Raw genomic sequence first — 16018 nt, 5'->3', positions numbered from 1 at the left:
ACATCCCAAATCACCGAAGAGATCATCGGTATTAACATAGTAGGAATGTCACTCCTAACATATACAACATCATATGTAGAAAGTAATCTAACATGCAAATATAAGCATAAGATAACATCATCTAACATATGCTAATCATCAATGAAAGGATACATATCCACCATCACGAAGGACGCATCATCCACGATGTCTCAATGAATCTCAAATGATAAGAGTGGAAAATACACTACCACCCGACCGCGTGGTACCTAAGTGGTCCACTCCCACCGTGCTGAGGAGATAATCTCAAGTCCCAAACAAGCTATCCATAACACATAGCACAAATCTCTATAGTCCAGGAATCCTAAAAGTATACTAACTCAAAAGTTCCAATCACGAAACTGACATCTACTTCCCAGAGGCACACAATGACATGTAGGAACCTAATATGCAAGCGGAAAAGTGTCATCGCATTTATCATGTACAAGTTACCCTAGCAGTTAGCTAAACTCCACGGGTCCATACTGATCTCATGCGGCCACTAGTATCCTCTCATACTGACAAGGCATACTATGGAATGCAAGGTCGCAACCATGCATTCTCACTACTCCCATCCTAGCCTATACAAGCACTCAAGGCATGGGCGAGAACCAAAACTCTTATCTTTTTAGATTCATTTAGTTAGTATTAGGTGCGAATGTTATTACTTATTAATCCAACTTACAATGAGTTACCCTGGCAGCCTCTTAGGGCCCCGGCCCCCATTGCAAGCCACTTCTCGTCACTACATGCAGATATCCTACCCTAATGCTCATGGAATCATAAATCTCAAAATCACAAAATAATCCATAATAAAATCATCAAATATGCATAAAAGCATCAAATTTCTATGAGCAAACATCCATAGAAAATCATGACCACAACAGCTCTCTATTGGCAACTGAAGCATCACTGATAATCAAAAGTATCTAATGGTTCTCAATTACCAACAATATATCTCAAACACACTGATCGAAGACTCCAAAAATGGTTGAGTCAAACATGTCACAACATGACATCATCAAGAATAAATCCACATTTTAGTCCCATCATGGCGACTAGAAAATAACCAAGGATAACTGATCGATGACCAAAAATAATGGTTAAGTCAAGTGTCTCATCTATAACAATCAGTATTACAACCAATACATAGAGCATTCCATCACATAACCATGGTTGGGTTCATAAAGATCGAGATTAAAACATCATCATGACATCACAATCACATAACTCCCAAGCCTCTGGTAGACATCCTATAACTGGTCAACACTAGTCAACCCAAAACCCAAAACAATAGTATAAAGAATACACATGTTTTGGTTTTGCTAAGTTTACAACTTAAATGCAAAAGTCTCAGTTTACGTTCCAAGTTGGATAATGAATGGAGAAACATTTTTTATGTTTTTCCTAGCCCACGTAATTGTTGATAGATAAAAGTTTTTTCCTCTAACTCTTAGAACTCAATTGTCTAAATATTTTTAAGAATATACGTTATACGTTATTCTGGTATTGAGTTATCATAACTCAATTTATAATATTGAAAAGGGCTAAAATATTTGATAATTTAAATGTTATAACTTTTAAATTTACCTTAATTAGACTAAATTCTAATTAAGTAATTTTGATTAATTAAAACCCATATTATTTATTTAAAAACTCTAAATAACTTTGAATATTAAAATTTCATTATTATTACATATATACATACATACATACATACATACATACATACATACATATATATATATACACACACACATATATTTACATATATATATATATATAATAAATAACATATAACAATATTTACTAATGCATATAACAATTAATATTTAATTTTAATACAACATTGAATTTTGTTTAAGTGACTTATAACAAAGCCGAATGTATTTATAAACAAAGGCGAGTTTATACTCGCACCACCATTTATATACGACAGCGCTGTGCAGCCTGCCTCTATCGCAAGGCTTGCAACGGCAGTCGCAGCACCTGCGACAGCAGGCCCACTGCCGGCGGCTCTAAAGAATGGGTCGGGTGGAATAAAAACCTCCGCCCTTCTTAAAACAAAGGTTTTGAAAACAAAAATTTCGCATACGTATCGCATACGAATATATTTTTCACAAATCGTTTACTATGAACGATTTCAGACTTATAAATATATTATATTTTTTTGAAAAACGTTTCAAATAACGATTTTTCATATATAATTTTTAAAGAAATGTTTGCAGATTCTTTTTAAAAGAACTTATATATATATATATATATATATATATATATATATATATATATATATGTATGTATTCGCAGAATTTAATTAAGTATCACAACATATATATATGTATGCAGATACGAAAATATAAACATGTATATTTTACAATGAGCATATACACAATCTATTTAAAGATTCTAATTTTCAGAATTTTTCTATAAACCATTTGGCCTCAAAATTTATCCATTAAATCATTTAATGGTTTTGGCTGCGAATTTAAACCCTAGCCCCGTGTTCTTTTCAGATTTATGCATATAAAATTTTCAAATAACTAAACTACCCATATGCATAAAATAAAATACAAAATTCCTCAGAAGACATATGGAAGACACGAAGAAGACAGGGAATGCATGATGCGGAAATAGCATAAGTAAAATCACAGGAATCTACCCGGATTATGATGCTAAATCGCTCTTCCTCAGAAAACCCGCAGAGCAAGCTCCTCCCTTCTTCAGAGTTCTCGAGTCCTCAAATGCTCCAATTGCACTCCAAAACCTCTCTCTAAGCTTCTATGAATGCCTGAATATAAAGAGCTCTCAAGAAACCTTTGGAATGCTTCTTGAAACAGCTGGAAGGTGTCACCAACTAAGCATGGGTCTTTTCCAACCTTTTTGATGAGTCATAGAGTTGTAGACCCCTTGTGCTTAATTGATGCACTAACCCCCGTGTTGTTGACACATGTTAATTCCCATGCAAGCTTAAAACTCCAATTTACTTTTTAAATAATTTCTATTTAAATTTTATAACTTTCATTTTTATTTTTATAACTTTTATTATTATTATTTTATTTATTTCTTTATTATTATTTTATAATTATTATTAATTTTAATTTCTAGTTTTTTTTTATTCAATTCCTTTTCCCTAATAATTCACATTTAATTAATTACAATCAAAATATCAAAGATCATGATATTTTATTAATTTTCTCAAATAAATAATTTATTAATTAAATCTATTTGTTAAGACTTATTTAATGAAAAATTCACCATAGACCTCTAAGATAAAATATGAAAACCCATCATAGAACAAATCATACAAAATAAATCTAAAGGGTTAAAAATCACGAAATATGTCATCCGACACATTCGATGGGTATTCAACCTTGATACTTGTCCTAACTCACTAGGACAAATGGTTTTTAGGTTTGGGATTTGGACTTGAGAATTTATCTCCCTTCTCTTATCATTGAGATAGTATAATAGGGTACGCTCATCTTGGCAATTCAGGGAAGTCGATACCCGGTACCTGCAACTTGCAGAAAAACCATGCATGTACATACAATATATAATGCTAAGCTAAACAGACAATGACAGGAAGTGGTGCATCGTGTAGATCTCAACTAAGCAGGTGACTACGACTCCCTTCCTTAACCACATCAGAAACGCCATATAATAAGAAAACACGCACACCATACACATGCAAGTATGGGGTAAGTGACCATAATAAAACACATGAGATAATAAACCATCTAACTAATCATCATTAATAACTGAAAACAATGTAATGATCATCATACATACATGAAATGTACAGTCTAAATGATCTCATCATATATCAATTGAATCCCTATCATAATATCTGATAGTGTCAAAACAACACCACTAAACCATCAACATAAAACTAGTCTACATAGTCTGATAATAATAGCAACAATAAGTCTAGAAAAGATGTGAACGAGGGTAGGCACTACAAAATGAGGTCATGGGGATCCACAAAATAGTATAAGAACACTTGGTTACACATAAAATTAAGAGTTATAATTGGATCTATATGAAGATCAACAAGTATCAAAATATTGTCTCAAAGAAGGCTATTTGAAATGGTTGTAATACTCAAAACTGCAAAATTATGCATGCATCCTAGAATCTGCCACTTGATAGACTTATTAGATTTGATCTTGGGAAGTTGAATATAATTTAATATATATTTTTATAAGACAAAAAATCTAACTCCAAGGTGAATTTACTTATCAAGTACATGTTTCACAAAGGGAATTTATAAGATTTCATGAACTTTTATAGGGAACTCTAATTTTGCCAGAAAAAAATAGGGTTCTACTTTGGTGCACAAATAAATCTTCCCTTTAAGTTGCTAGATAAACAAGCTGAACGAAGCTTAAAATGAAGCAATCAACCTCTGGTATTAGTGAAAACACTAGCTATATTTGCAAATTATGAATAAGGGAGGTTTGCAATATGGGTTTCATTAGCTTAAACATAGAAAAAATGGTATGAGCATGAGTACACAAATTTTACCATTACAATTATTAGACAAAAGACATTTATAATTAAAACTAGTGAAAAACGTATTGAAAAGAGATATGAACATGAGTATAAAAATTTGCCCTTGGAATTGTGGCATAAAGAATTCTCGATTAAAACTAGTCCAAAGCATTGATATATTAACGTCAACATTAAATATTGATGAAAATTCAACTTAAATAACTAATGAAGGGAATCTATGTTGAGGGCAAGCCCAATGAATTGATGGAATAGATACTTGTTAGTAGAATTTATATAAACCCTCTATAAAATAGTGATTTTTTCCTCCTAACATTGATAGAGAATTTTAGATTACTATTTAAAGTAAGGAAGGATGGTGCCCCTATTACTCGATTAGTCATGGTTTTCTTATAAACAAAAGTTTAGGCTATAATTTATTCTCTGACTAAACAAATTGAAGTGTCGTTTAAATTCCTCTCAAAAGAGATAACACAAAATTTCTTTAGAAATAGACACCTCAATCCTTATTCTTAGCCAAAAGAATTCCCCCTATAACTATAAAATAGTGATTTTTTCCTCCTAACATTGATAGAGAATTTTAGATTACTATTTAAAGTACGGTAGGATGATGCCCCTATTACCGGGTTAGTCGTGGTTTTCTTATAAACAAAAGTTTAGGCTATAATTTATTCTCTAACTAAACAAATTGAAGTGTCATTTAAATTCCTCTCAAAAGAGATAACACAAAATTTCTTTATAAATAGACACACCTCAATCCTTATTCTTAACCAAAACAATTTCCCCTGTAACTCATTCTTCCATATTGTTCTTAATCAAGAAGTTCAGTCTATAATTTAATCTCTAACTAAAGAAAACAATGTATCATATAAATCTCTCCCAAAACATATAGCATTGACAAAATCTCTCTAAAAAAATAGACAATTATCAATCCTTGTTATTTCCCTAAACAATTCCACCTACCACTCATTCTCTTGTATCCAATAACTAGCTAAATTGAAGAGCAATATAAATCCCTCCCACAGAAAAAAAGAAAGAGGATAGTACTGAATTTTTCCCTAATTCATTAAATAAACAAATTCTAGACTACCATTTAAACATAATCCAAGACTCTTCATGCAAAATTATGTTAAAGATTTTAGGATAACATACTAGAGGAGGCGATTTCGGCCCCCACAAAACACAAGATTCACAATCGACAACAATTCACAACTCCCACGAGAGAGAGAGGAAGTCCAAACAAGACAATCATTCCCACAAACAACAACACCACATCTTGTAAACACCAACCAAACCCAACCCTCAATTTCTACTAGATCGGCAGTCCCTTGCAAAGTGCCCCGCCTCCCCACAGTTGTAGCAAGTTCCACCCGACCGTCCACCGCCACTGCCACCACCGCTAGGACATTCGCGTGCCATGTGACCACTGTCTCCACAATTATAACACCCTCCGCCGCGAGAGCTAGCGCCTCTCCCTCGTGCCCTGCCTCCGCTACCATAACCGCCACCACTGCCGCCATAACCGCCACCGCCGCCACCATAACCACCGCTGCCGCCGCCATAACCTCCACCGCCACTGCCATAACCTCCGCCCCCACCGCCTCTGCCGCCATATCCGAACCCTCCACGGCCTCCTCGAGCGGGTGCGGGTGCGCCACCAGTGACATCGACGGCCCTGGTTCTGCCATCATCGACATGCTCTACAGCGAATTGCACAGCGTCTCCTTCCGCAAGGCACCGGTAGCCATCTGAGATGATGCACGTCTGGTGCACGAACAGATCCTCCCCTCCATCGTCCGGAGTTATGAACCCGAACCCCTTCTGCGCGTTGAACCATTTCACGCTCCCGCTTCTCTTCGCCCCCTGCGCCATTTCCACTCCCTCGCTCCCTCACCCTCCACGCTCCCCTCCCCCCCTAAAGAAGCCCAACCAACGGCCCCTGATCGCCCAATCCATTCCTCTGGCCCTACCCACATTCCTCTCGATCGATGCCTTCGCCTCTTTATTTGTTCTTTTCTGGGAAATATATTTGTAAATCCGATGCTATTCTGCTCAAGAATTTCGCTTTATTTATAAATATTCGGCTATCGTGGTGGTGGAGGAGTTGTCTAAAGCTTATGGCCACAGTTAGCGAGGCCCACATTAAGCTGCTTTTATTCTCAGAATCGTATGCGCCCGCATGCCTTTGCCTCTTATTCTTTTGTGATTTGGGTGAATATGGTTTTTTCTTTTTTGGGTTCACATCCTATAATATTTACTTGTTTTAAAATTATTTATTTATTGTTTTCTCTGAAGTTTGTGATGGATGTGAGGGAGTTGAGAAGGAAAACCATAATGGATTTACTGATGAATAACAACTATAGACCAACTTAAATGCACATAAAACAATACTTTTTATTTAAGCATGACTTATATTTGCACTATGTTTAGGTGCATCTTGGTTATGTCATAGACAATGCTAACTATAATCCCTTCCTTTCATTTATCGACCTGCCTTTAGAATAGGAGGGGGCATTAATGTTTATGTCCCTACCTTAGAATAGTAGTTTATGTCCCTACCTTAGAATAGTAGGGGAATAATATAATAATAGAGCTCCCACCCCAATCGGCTAGCCTCACACCCAACATAATCTCCAACCCGCCCCTACTATCCATTATTACCTTATACATGTGCATTTTGATCTTTTGAATATTTAAAGAAAACTAGTATAAACATCTCAAATATATCTATTTAAAAGAGGTTTAAGATATCTATAATAGAGTTATAAATTAAATGAATATTATAAGCTAAATATTTCTTAACTATTAATCCACCACTAACAAATTAAATATGTGGAAACCTTTCTTTCAAAGATAAGATTATTGAAGGGTTCTGTGACATTGTTAAAAGGAGTAGATGATGAACAAATATATGGGAACAAATCTATGTGAGAGGATGTGATTACATAAGTAAAGATTGTAAAATTAGGAAACTTCTAACCTTGTACTTCTAATGTTACATGTTTTTTATTATGAAAAATTATATTTGGTGCTTGTGTTGTTAGTTATTACAAACATCTATTCCACTATCATTATTCTTATATTATTATGTTTGTAATGCTAACACAATTTAAAATACTTATGTACATTTTCCATGTATATCACGACTGTGTTAATTTCATGTTTACATCTTGTAATATTTGTATACTATATGTTTATGACATGTTCATAATTTTGTATGTTCATAAATAATGATATCATGTGTGTGTGTGTGTGTGTGTGTGTGTGTCTACACACACACACACACACACACACACACACACACACACACACACACACACACACACACACACACACACACACACACACACACACACACACACACAATTCTTTAGAATATAGTGCAATTAATCTAATTACTATCACTACAACATTTGGGTTCAAATTGCGATGACAATTTATGACAGCGATGTAATTTGTGGTGATTTTCATTTTTTTCTACAATTGTCCTTGACGTCGTTGCAATTGCGACGCCCGCGTGAGTATATAAAAAAAAAGAAAACACAAAATAAATACTTTTTCATTTGTTTTGATTGTGGAGAGTTGTACGTGAAAGAGGTGGAGAGCTTCGAATGAGGGTGGAGAGTTGTGATCGTTATCGTGCCCTTGTGATCAGTGCATTTGGTTTTTGTGCCCTCGTGATATCTACATTTCTTTGTTATGCCCATACTCTATGATTTCATTGTCATGTCATACACTTGTGATCTATTTTTCCTTGCTCTACTATTTTCTTTAAGGGCGAGAAGAGATACGTATGTAAAGGTTTTTTTTTAAAATCCTTGTAAACATGTGTGTCTTTATATTTCCTTCTAAACATGTATTTGTTTACATAGTAAGAGAGATCTCTTTTAAGGTTCTTATTACATATTATCTCACAACAGAAAAATGATCCAGTTGCATACATTTTCCAGAATCTAAATAATAAAACAATAAAACTCACTCAACCTGTGCTAAGTGACTTACCTTAAGATTCTACACAAAAATAATGTAGACCATGAAAAATGGGCATAGTTCACAAGAAATTTTACAAAAACATATCATAGCAGATATTTTTAGAAAGAAACAAGCCATAACCCAATTAAATTGGTCTAGTTGTTGATTAGTTTGGTTGATTACAAATTCATGTAGAATTGTCATCAGATTAGGCACAATAAAGGCATAGTTCAAATCATGTGTATTATAGCTTTTTAACACAATCTATTTTTTGGTAGATTCTATTCTAATTCAGGTTGGAAAATAATTATTTCTAATTTGAAACTCTCAATTCAAAGGATTAATACTATTATTGACAGAGAAAACTTCATATTAGATTAGGAATCTTATCTTCATGACTTCTTCCTATAGAAACTCTTGATTTTCATCAGATACCTCTCCTTACATCTACAGATTTTTCTGTATACAATATTATATTCTAAGATAAATGATTTGGATAGTAATATGACTAATTTTATATTTACACCATATTCACTATATATGGTTGAAACCATGTAGTTGCAGTTTCTAAGATAAGCATTATATTTCCTTCACTTAGAAGAAACAACATAATCTTGTGCATTATAGTTAGGGGTAATTGTTTTTAGTGATGTAGTATGTTTGAGATTAGTACTCCCAAACATAACTATCTCCCTAGAAATGATTGCCTTTGGATATTTCTCATTATATCTCAATGTATTCTCTCTCACTGAGAGTAATTTTTTCTATGTTTCTAGCTTATCTTCTGGTATAGATTTTAAGTTTAATCTCTTTGATGTCTGATTTTTTATAGAGTTAGATGATAGTTTTCTATTATTATTTTAATCATATAGAATCTATTCTTTAAGTTTTGTCCTTTCTTCATCATGGACCATATTGACCGAATGATAAAAAGATCAATGTTCATAATAGATCAATTTGGATAGTAAATGGGGATTTTTGCATCCTAGACTGGAAACCTTCCCCTTTTTTTGGTCTATCATGAGGGTGAAAACCCTCAGTATACACTAGAAAAGTGATCTAATTTATAGGATCTAGGACTATTACAGAGAATGCTAAGCAATTACATAAAGTTAATTTAAAAATTTTAACGAATCAAATTAACATAATTGCAATAAAAGAAAAACATAGAATAAAATGATAGAAGGAGAAAAGAGAGATAGAAACACAACACATTTGATTTCAGAGTTCGTCCGGTACGGACTACATCTCCGGGTCCTGCTCCAATAGAGGGACCAATCCAATTAACTCCAAGAAATCAATTACAAGTGATTTGAAATAATTCCCTTCAAGCACATGCAACAATATTCTCCAATGTGCAGGAATAATCACCACGTTTCCAAAATCACAGTCTCCTTCTCATCATCTGGCTATTCAAAATAATTTCCATGCCTTGAAAAGGCCCCTAACCCCTCTTTTTATACAAAATATTTGCCTAAAATAGTCCAAAACAAAATAATATAAAAATACGGCTTTGACTAATTACCCCCTTCGAAAATACCCCTTTGTCATTTTACATTTTTGGCATTTATCAATGTTTGGGCCTTAGCAATTAATATAATACCCACAAAACCTTATTTAATAGGGTGATCGGCTATTTGCTATAACTTAAATATGATATTTGTCTATATATATCTTGAATTGATCACATGGTGTAATGGTGGCAATAGATTTTATGCCCGCCAGGTTAGGGGTTCAACCCCTGCCAATGGCAATTTAAACATACTTGGCCACTGATAATATTTTCCTTTTTAATGTTTAATTTGTTTAAATGTTTGTTTTTTATCTTAATTATTATTTTTTCCACCTCATCATCTCAAATTTCCATTGGGCATATCTTTCACATATGAGCTTCATTTTTGACAAAATGAACGCTGCTAGAAAGCTTTCGATGAGATCTTCAATTGAAATCCATTGTTGACCACTTTTGAGATGATTTTTTCACCTTTTGATGACCCTTATACCTAGTTTGACCAAACTTTGACTGGCCATAACTTTTGCATATGGACTCCGTTTTCGCCCATTCGAATTGTGTTGAGTCTAGAATTTTAAGAACTTTAACTTGATGTTGATTATTGGAGTTTTGGAGATACTTTAATTTTGACAAAAATATCCCCCAGATCGAGCCTCCCCACTGAGAAGCTTTCAAACCACCAAAAGTTTGATTACTTAGAAAATAGGTGAGGGTATAGTTCCCTCACTTTACCAATCTCCATCCATCTTGCCTTGCTTGGATGCATCCCCTTCAATCCCACTCGGAGATATTCAACTGGTCATTCAATCTCCTTGATGAAGTTTTGACATTCCTATCAAGGATGACATCTTCTGGCAATTATAACATGTACTCTGGTGAAAGATCATCAATGGAAGGAACCTGAACACTGATCTCTTCATCCAAGATCATTGGAGGCTCATACAACTTCAGATTCTCAACATTGACAACTGAGTAAATTTGTATGTATGGAGGAAGATTAAGGCAGAAGGCATTGGTACCAATCTTTTCCAAGATTTCAAAAGGACCATACCTGATAGGCTTGAGCTTCCTTCCTTCACCTTGCATTCTTTCCTTACTGATATGTAACCAAACTCTATCACCAACTTGGAACTGATGATCAATGCGATGCTTATCATGGCAAGCCTTGTATTTTGCTTGGCTCTGCTCCAACTATGCTTCTACTACCTGATGGATTGCTTGGACCTTTTGGATGAACTTTAAAGCCCTTTTTGCATTATGGCGTCCATCTACAACATCATCCTTTCCAAAAGCAAAATCCATTGGTGTCTTAGGCAAATAACCGAAGCAAGTCTCAAAAGGAGACCTCTTTGTAGAAGAGTGTCTTGCATGGTTATAAGCGTGCTGCACATAGGAAAGTCTTTCATCCCATAGCTTAGGATTCTCATTGCAGTAACCTCTAAGTAGATGAACCACTATCTTTTTTACTACCTCTGTCTATCTGTTGGTTTGTGGATGGAAGGTTATACTCTTCTTTAGCTTGGTGTCCATGAGTACCCACAAAGAAGACCAAAATTCCCCCAAGAATTGAGAATCTTGATCTGATACAATGGAAGTGGGTAACCCAAAATGAACCCATACATTTTGAAAGTACATATGTGTTGTTAGTTCAACAGTGACCTATTTCTTACAAGGCATTAAAATACACATTTTGTTGAACCGATCAACTACTACATACAAATAATCATGACCCTTCCTAGACATAGGTAAACCCCCATAAAGTCCATAGAAACACTTTCCCATGGACGGGATGGTACAGGTAATGGTGTGTACAAAACCAATTTCCTATTACTTGGTTTGTTGGTTGCACACATTACACATCTTTTTATATACTTGGTGATAGTTTCCTGCATACGAGGCCAGTAACAATATTTCTGCAATTGTGCCAATGTCTTACTTACCTCAAAATGTCTTGCAATCAAAGAGGTGTGTGCTTCATGGATTACATGTGCCTATTCATCTTTAGGAATGCATAATTTCCCTAAGTGATATAATAAGTTATCCTGCACATAGTAATCTTTCTCTTCCACATGTTTACCTTGGATTAAAGCTACATAGATATCCTTAAAGTTCTCATCATTAGCATATTGTTCCTAAAAACTTTCATGAACCATAGAACTATTCTAAAGGATTATCAAAGAATTCTTAATAGGAGGCCTAGAGAGCATATCTGCTACTTTGTTATAGGAACACTTCTTATACTTAATTACCAAATGAAACTGTTATAGAAAACCCATCCACCTAAAGTGCCTACTTTGTTGCAACTTAGATTGTGAGTGCAAATATTGTAGTAGCTGGTTATCAATGTGGATTACAGTTTCCTTTCCCATTAAGTAGTGCTTCCATTTTTTAACACTGAACTAAAGCATAAAGTTCCTTATCATAAGTAGGATAGTTACTTACTGCTCTTGAAATAGTTTCAGAGTGGTAGTAGACTGGTTTACCTCCTTGCATGAGTATAGCTCCCATAGCAAACCTACTCGCGTCTATCTCAATCTCAAATGGTTGATGTAAATCAGGTAGAGCCAATACTGGTGCAGTGCTCAACTTTTCCTTTAAAGTGTCAAAAGCCTTTTGTTGTGGACCTCCCCACTGAAAAGTTTCCTTTGTACTAGTCAATGCATGCAATGGTGATGCGATATAAGGGAAGTTTGCAATGAACTTCGTCCAGTATTGGACTGCACCTAAGAAGCTCCTGACTTCTATAACTATAATCGACTTAGGCCATTTTACAATACATTCAACCTTCATAGGGTCTACTTTCAATTGACCATTTCCTACGACATAGCCTAAGTACACTAAGGATGTCTTTGCAAATTTGCATTTTGACATCTTTACATAGAGTTTTTCTTTTCTCAATACATCAAGTACTTTCTTTACATGAATTACATACTCATCCCAAGACTTACTGAATACAAGAATATCATCTAAATAGACTATGGCAAAATCATCAATAAAAGGACGAAAGACATCATTCATGACTCTCATGAATGTAGTTGGTGCAGTACAAATCCCGAATGGCATAACCAACCACTCATAAAGTCCTTGTTTGGTCTTAAAAGTAGTTTTACAAATATCACTTTCTGCCATTCTTAGTTGATGATATCCGCTACGTAAGTCTAGCTTAGTGAAATAAATTGCATGTTTCAACTTATCAAGTAAATCATCAATTCTAGGAAGAGGGTACCTATTCTTTACTGTTATCTTATTCAAAGCCCTGTAGTCAATGTACATTCTCCAAGTCCCATCTTTCTTTGGAACCAACACAATAGGAGAACCACAAGGAGAAGTACTAGGATGGATAACTCCTTTCCCAATGAGCTCTTGAACTTGCTTCTTGGTTTCTTTATTCTGCAAGACTGATAAATGGTACATGCCGATATTAGGAAGTGGTGCTTCTGGCTGCAACTAAATTTCATGTTGTATCTCTCTTTTAGGAGGCAATCCCTTCGGTTCCTAAAACAAGTCATCGTAGATGGAAACAACTTTGACCATTTCATCTTTATGTTTTGGATCACATCCCTTAAATGCCTCATATGTTTCATCTTCTTTGGCTTTTACAATCATCAACACAAAATTCTTACTAGAGTTGACTAACCTTTTCATTTGACCAGCATTAATAAGGGCCAAATTAGTCTTAACCTTATGTGCTCATACAATGTATTCAATTTTATCTTTAAATAGATGATACTTATTTCCCTCCTATAGAAGATAGCCTATCGATCATATAAATAGGGACTCCCAAGTACAAGACCACAAATATCTAGAGGACTACATCAGCTTCTACCTCATCTACAAAGTTTGCAGTGATAGCAAATCTTAACTTACATTGCTTGGTTACCTGTAACTGTGCATCATTACAAACCCATCCAAGAGGATATGGCTTTGGATGAGGTGTTGTAGTCAGATTAAGATTCTTAACAACTTCCTCAGATATCAAATTAACTTGAGAACTCGTATCAAATAATGTATCAACCTTATTTTGCTTGATGACAACTCGAATGTGAAATAATTCATTCCTTTTCTTGTCATTTTTAGGAGAAGAATCTTTACTCGTACTTGCACTTATGCTAGAAGAACTAGTAGCTAATGAAAGAGAAATACCTTTTCCTTTACCTTGGATCCCAGTGGCAACGATCTATGTTTCATCTCCAAAGTCAGATCCAAGATCTTGTTGAACTATAGTAGTGGTCTTTTGTTTGCTTTTATTTCCACCAAATTGCTTCGGCCTCTTTTCAAGATGTAGCTTCCAACACTTAGAATCATCATGCCCTTCTTTCTTACAATCTGAGCATGTGGGTTTCTCACCCTCTTTCTTTACTATAGCTGTCTTTTTACCCTTTCCTTTTCCTTTGGACTTTTCCTCAGACTTAGATGGCTTTTTATCAAACTTATCAATGAAAGTACCCTTACCTCTTGACTCTAAATGTGTTGCCTAGACACATATTTCATCCAAATTACAAGGATTCAGGATGAGAATAGAGTGCCTTAGGTAAGAATGAAGACCACCTATATACTTGAGTAAAGTGTCATGGGTATACAATGGGACATTTAATGAAATAACCCTTTTTATGAAACTCATGGGTGTACTCCTGGACAGTTTGACCTTTCCCTTGCCTAAAATGTTGCTAGCTCATCATTAACTACTGCATATGGCCTAGGGGGTAAAATTGCTTCTTTAAAGCACTAACAAATTCTAACCAAGACATATTGAACTTACCATGTTGTGAAGTTTCATGCCGAGTCCTACTCTCCCACCAAGTTAGAGCTACACCGCCTAACCGAAGAGTGGCTAACTGAATTCTATCAACATCATCTACAAGGTTTTGAACTCTATAGTAGACTTCTACTTGTTGAATCCAATCATCTAATTTCTCGACATTGAACTCCCCACAATATTTTGGCAAGTCAAACTTTACATCCAACTTTATTCGAGGCTTATGTCCACCCTTAAAAATATTAGAAGACTCAGAATGGGTAGAAGAGGGAGAAGAGGGAGAAGATGGAGAAGAGGGAGAAGAGGGAGGAGATGGAGGCTCACGATCAGGATCACAATCAGTGCCTTTCTTTTTCCCTTTGTCATCACGAGCTGCATGCCTTCGCATCTTCTCTTCTCTTTCTCGTAACAAGACTTCTACCATTGATTGCAAATTTTGGATAGTCTTTTGGATACTTCAATCTTCTAAACCTTGTCCACCACCTTTATCTTCCATCTCAAATGGTGGATTAGCTCTTCATTTTTTGATCTCAGGATTATATTCTTCAAGATCACCTTCGCCTTGATTCAATCTGGATCTTGTTAACATTCAAATTTGCAATACTAGTCCAACAAAAGCTCTGATGCCAAATTTGATCTTATTTATAGGATCTAGGACTATTACAAAGAATGCTAAGCAATTACATAAAGTTAATTTAAAACTTTTAATGAATCAAATTAACATAATTGCAATAAAAGAACAACATAGAATAAAATGATATAAGGAGAAAAGAGAGATAGAAACACAATGCATTTGATTTCAGAGTTCATTTGGTATGGACTATGTCTCCAAGTACTGCTCTAATAGGGGGATCGATCCAATTAACTCCAAGAAATCAATTACAAGTGATTTGAAATAATTCCCTTCAAGCAAATGCAACAATATTCTCCAATGTGTAGGAATAATCACCACATCTCCAAAATCACAGTCTCCTTCTCATCATCGGGCTATTCAAAATAATTTCCATGCCTTGAAAAGGCCCCTAACCCCTCTTTTTATACAAAATATTTGCCTAAAATAGGCCAAAACAAAATAATATAAGAATAGAGCTTTAACTAATTACCCCCTTCGAAAATACCCCTTTACCATTTTACATTTTTGGCATTTATCAATTTTTGGGGCTTAGCAATTAATATAATAAAAACAAAACCTTATTTAATAGGGAAATTAGCTATTTGCTATTACTTAAATATGATATTTGTCTATATAT

At 34.8% G+C, this 16018-nt stretch overlaps 1 pseudogene across 1 annotated transcript; it reads right to left on the bottom strand.

Annotated features, from left to right (window-relative positions):
- Positions 1 to 5619: 5619 nt before the first annotated feature.
- LOC149567722 (cold shock domain-containing protein 4 pseudogene) lies at positions 5620 to 6564 on the bottom strand (annotated as a pseudogene). Its single transcript, XR_016362475.1, has one exon. The product of XR_016362475.1 is annotated as a cold shock domain-containing protein 4 pseudogene (transcript).
- Positions 6565 to 16018: the final 9454 nt, after the last annotated feature.

Source organism: Cupressus sempervirens, chromosome 3 (genome assembly GCF_028749045.1).
Source record: "Cupressus sempervirens isolate cs-2001-9-10 chromosome 3, ASM2874904v1, whole genome shotgun sequence".
Classification (NCBI taxonomy): domain Eukaryota; kingdom Viridiplantae; phylum Streptophyta; class Pinopsida; order Cupressales; family Cupressaceae; genus Cupressus; species Cupressus sempervirens.
Note: the sequence above shows the minus strand (reverse complement) of the source record. Positions and strands in the feature narration are given on the sequence as shown.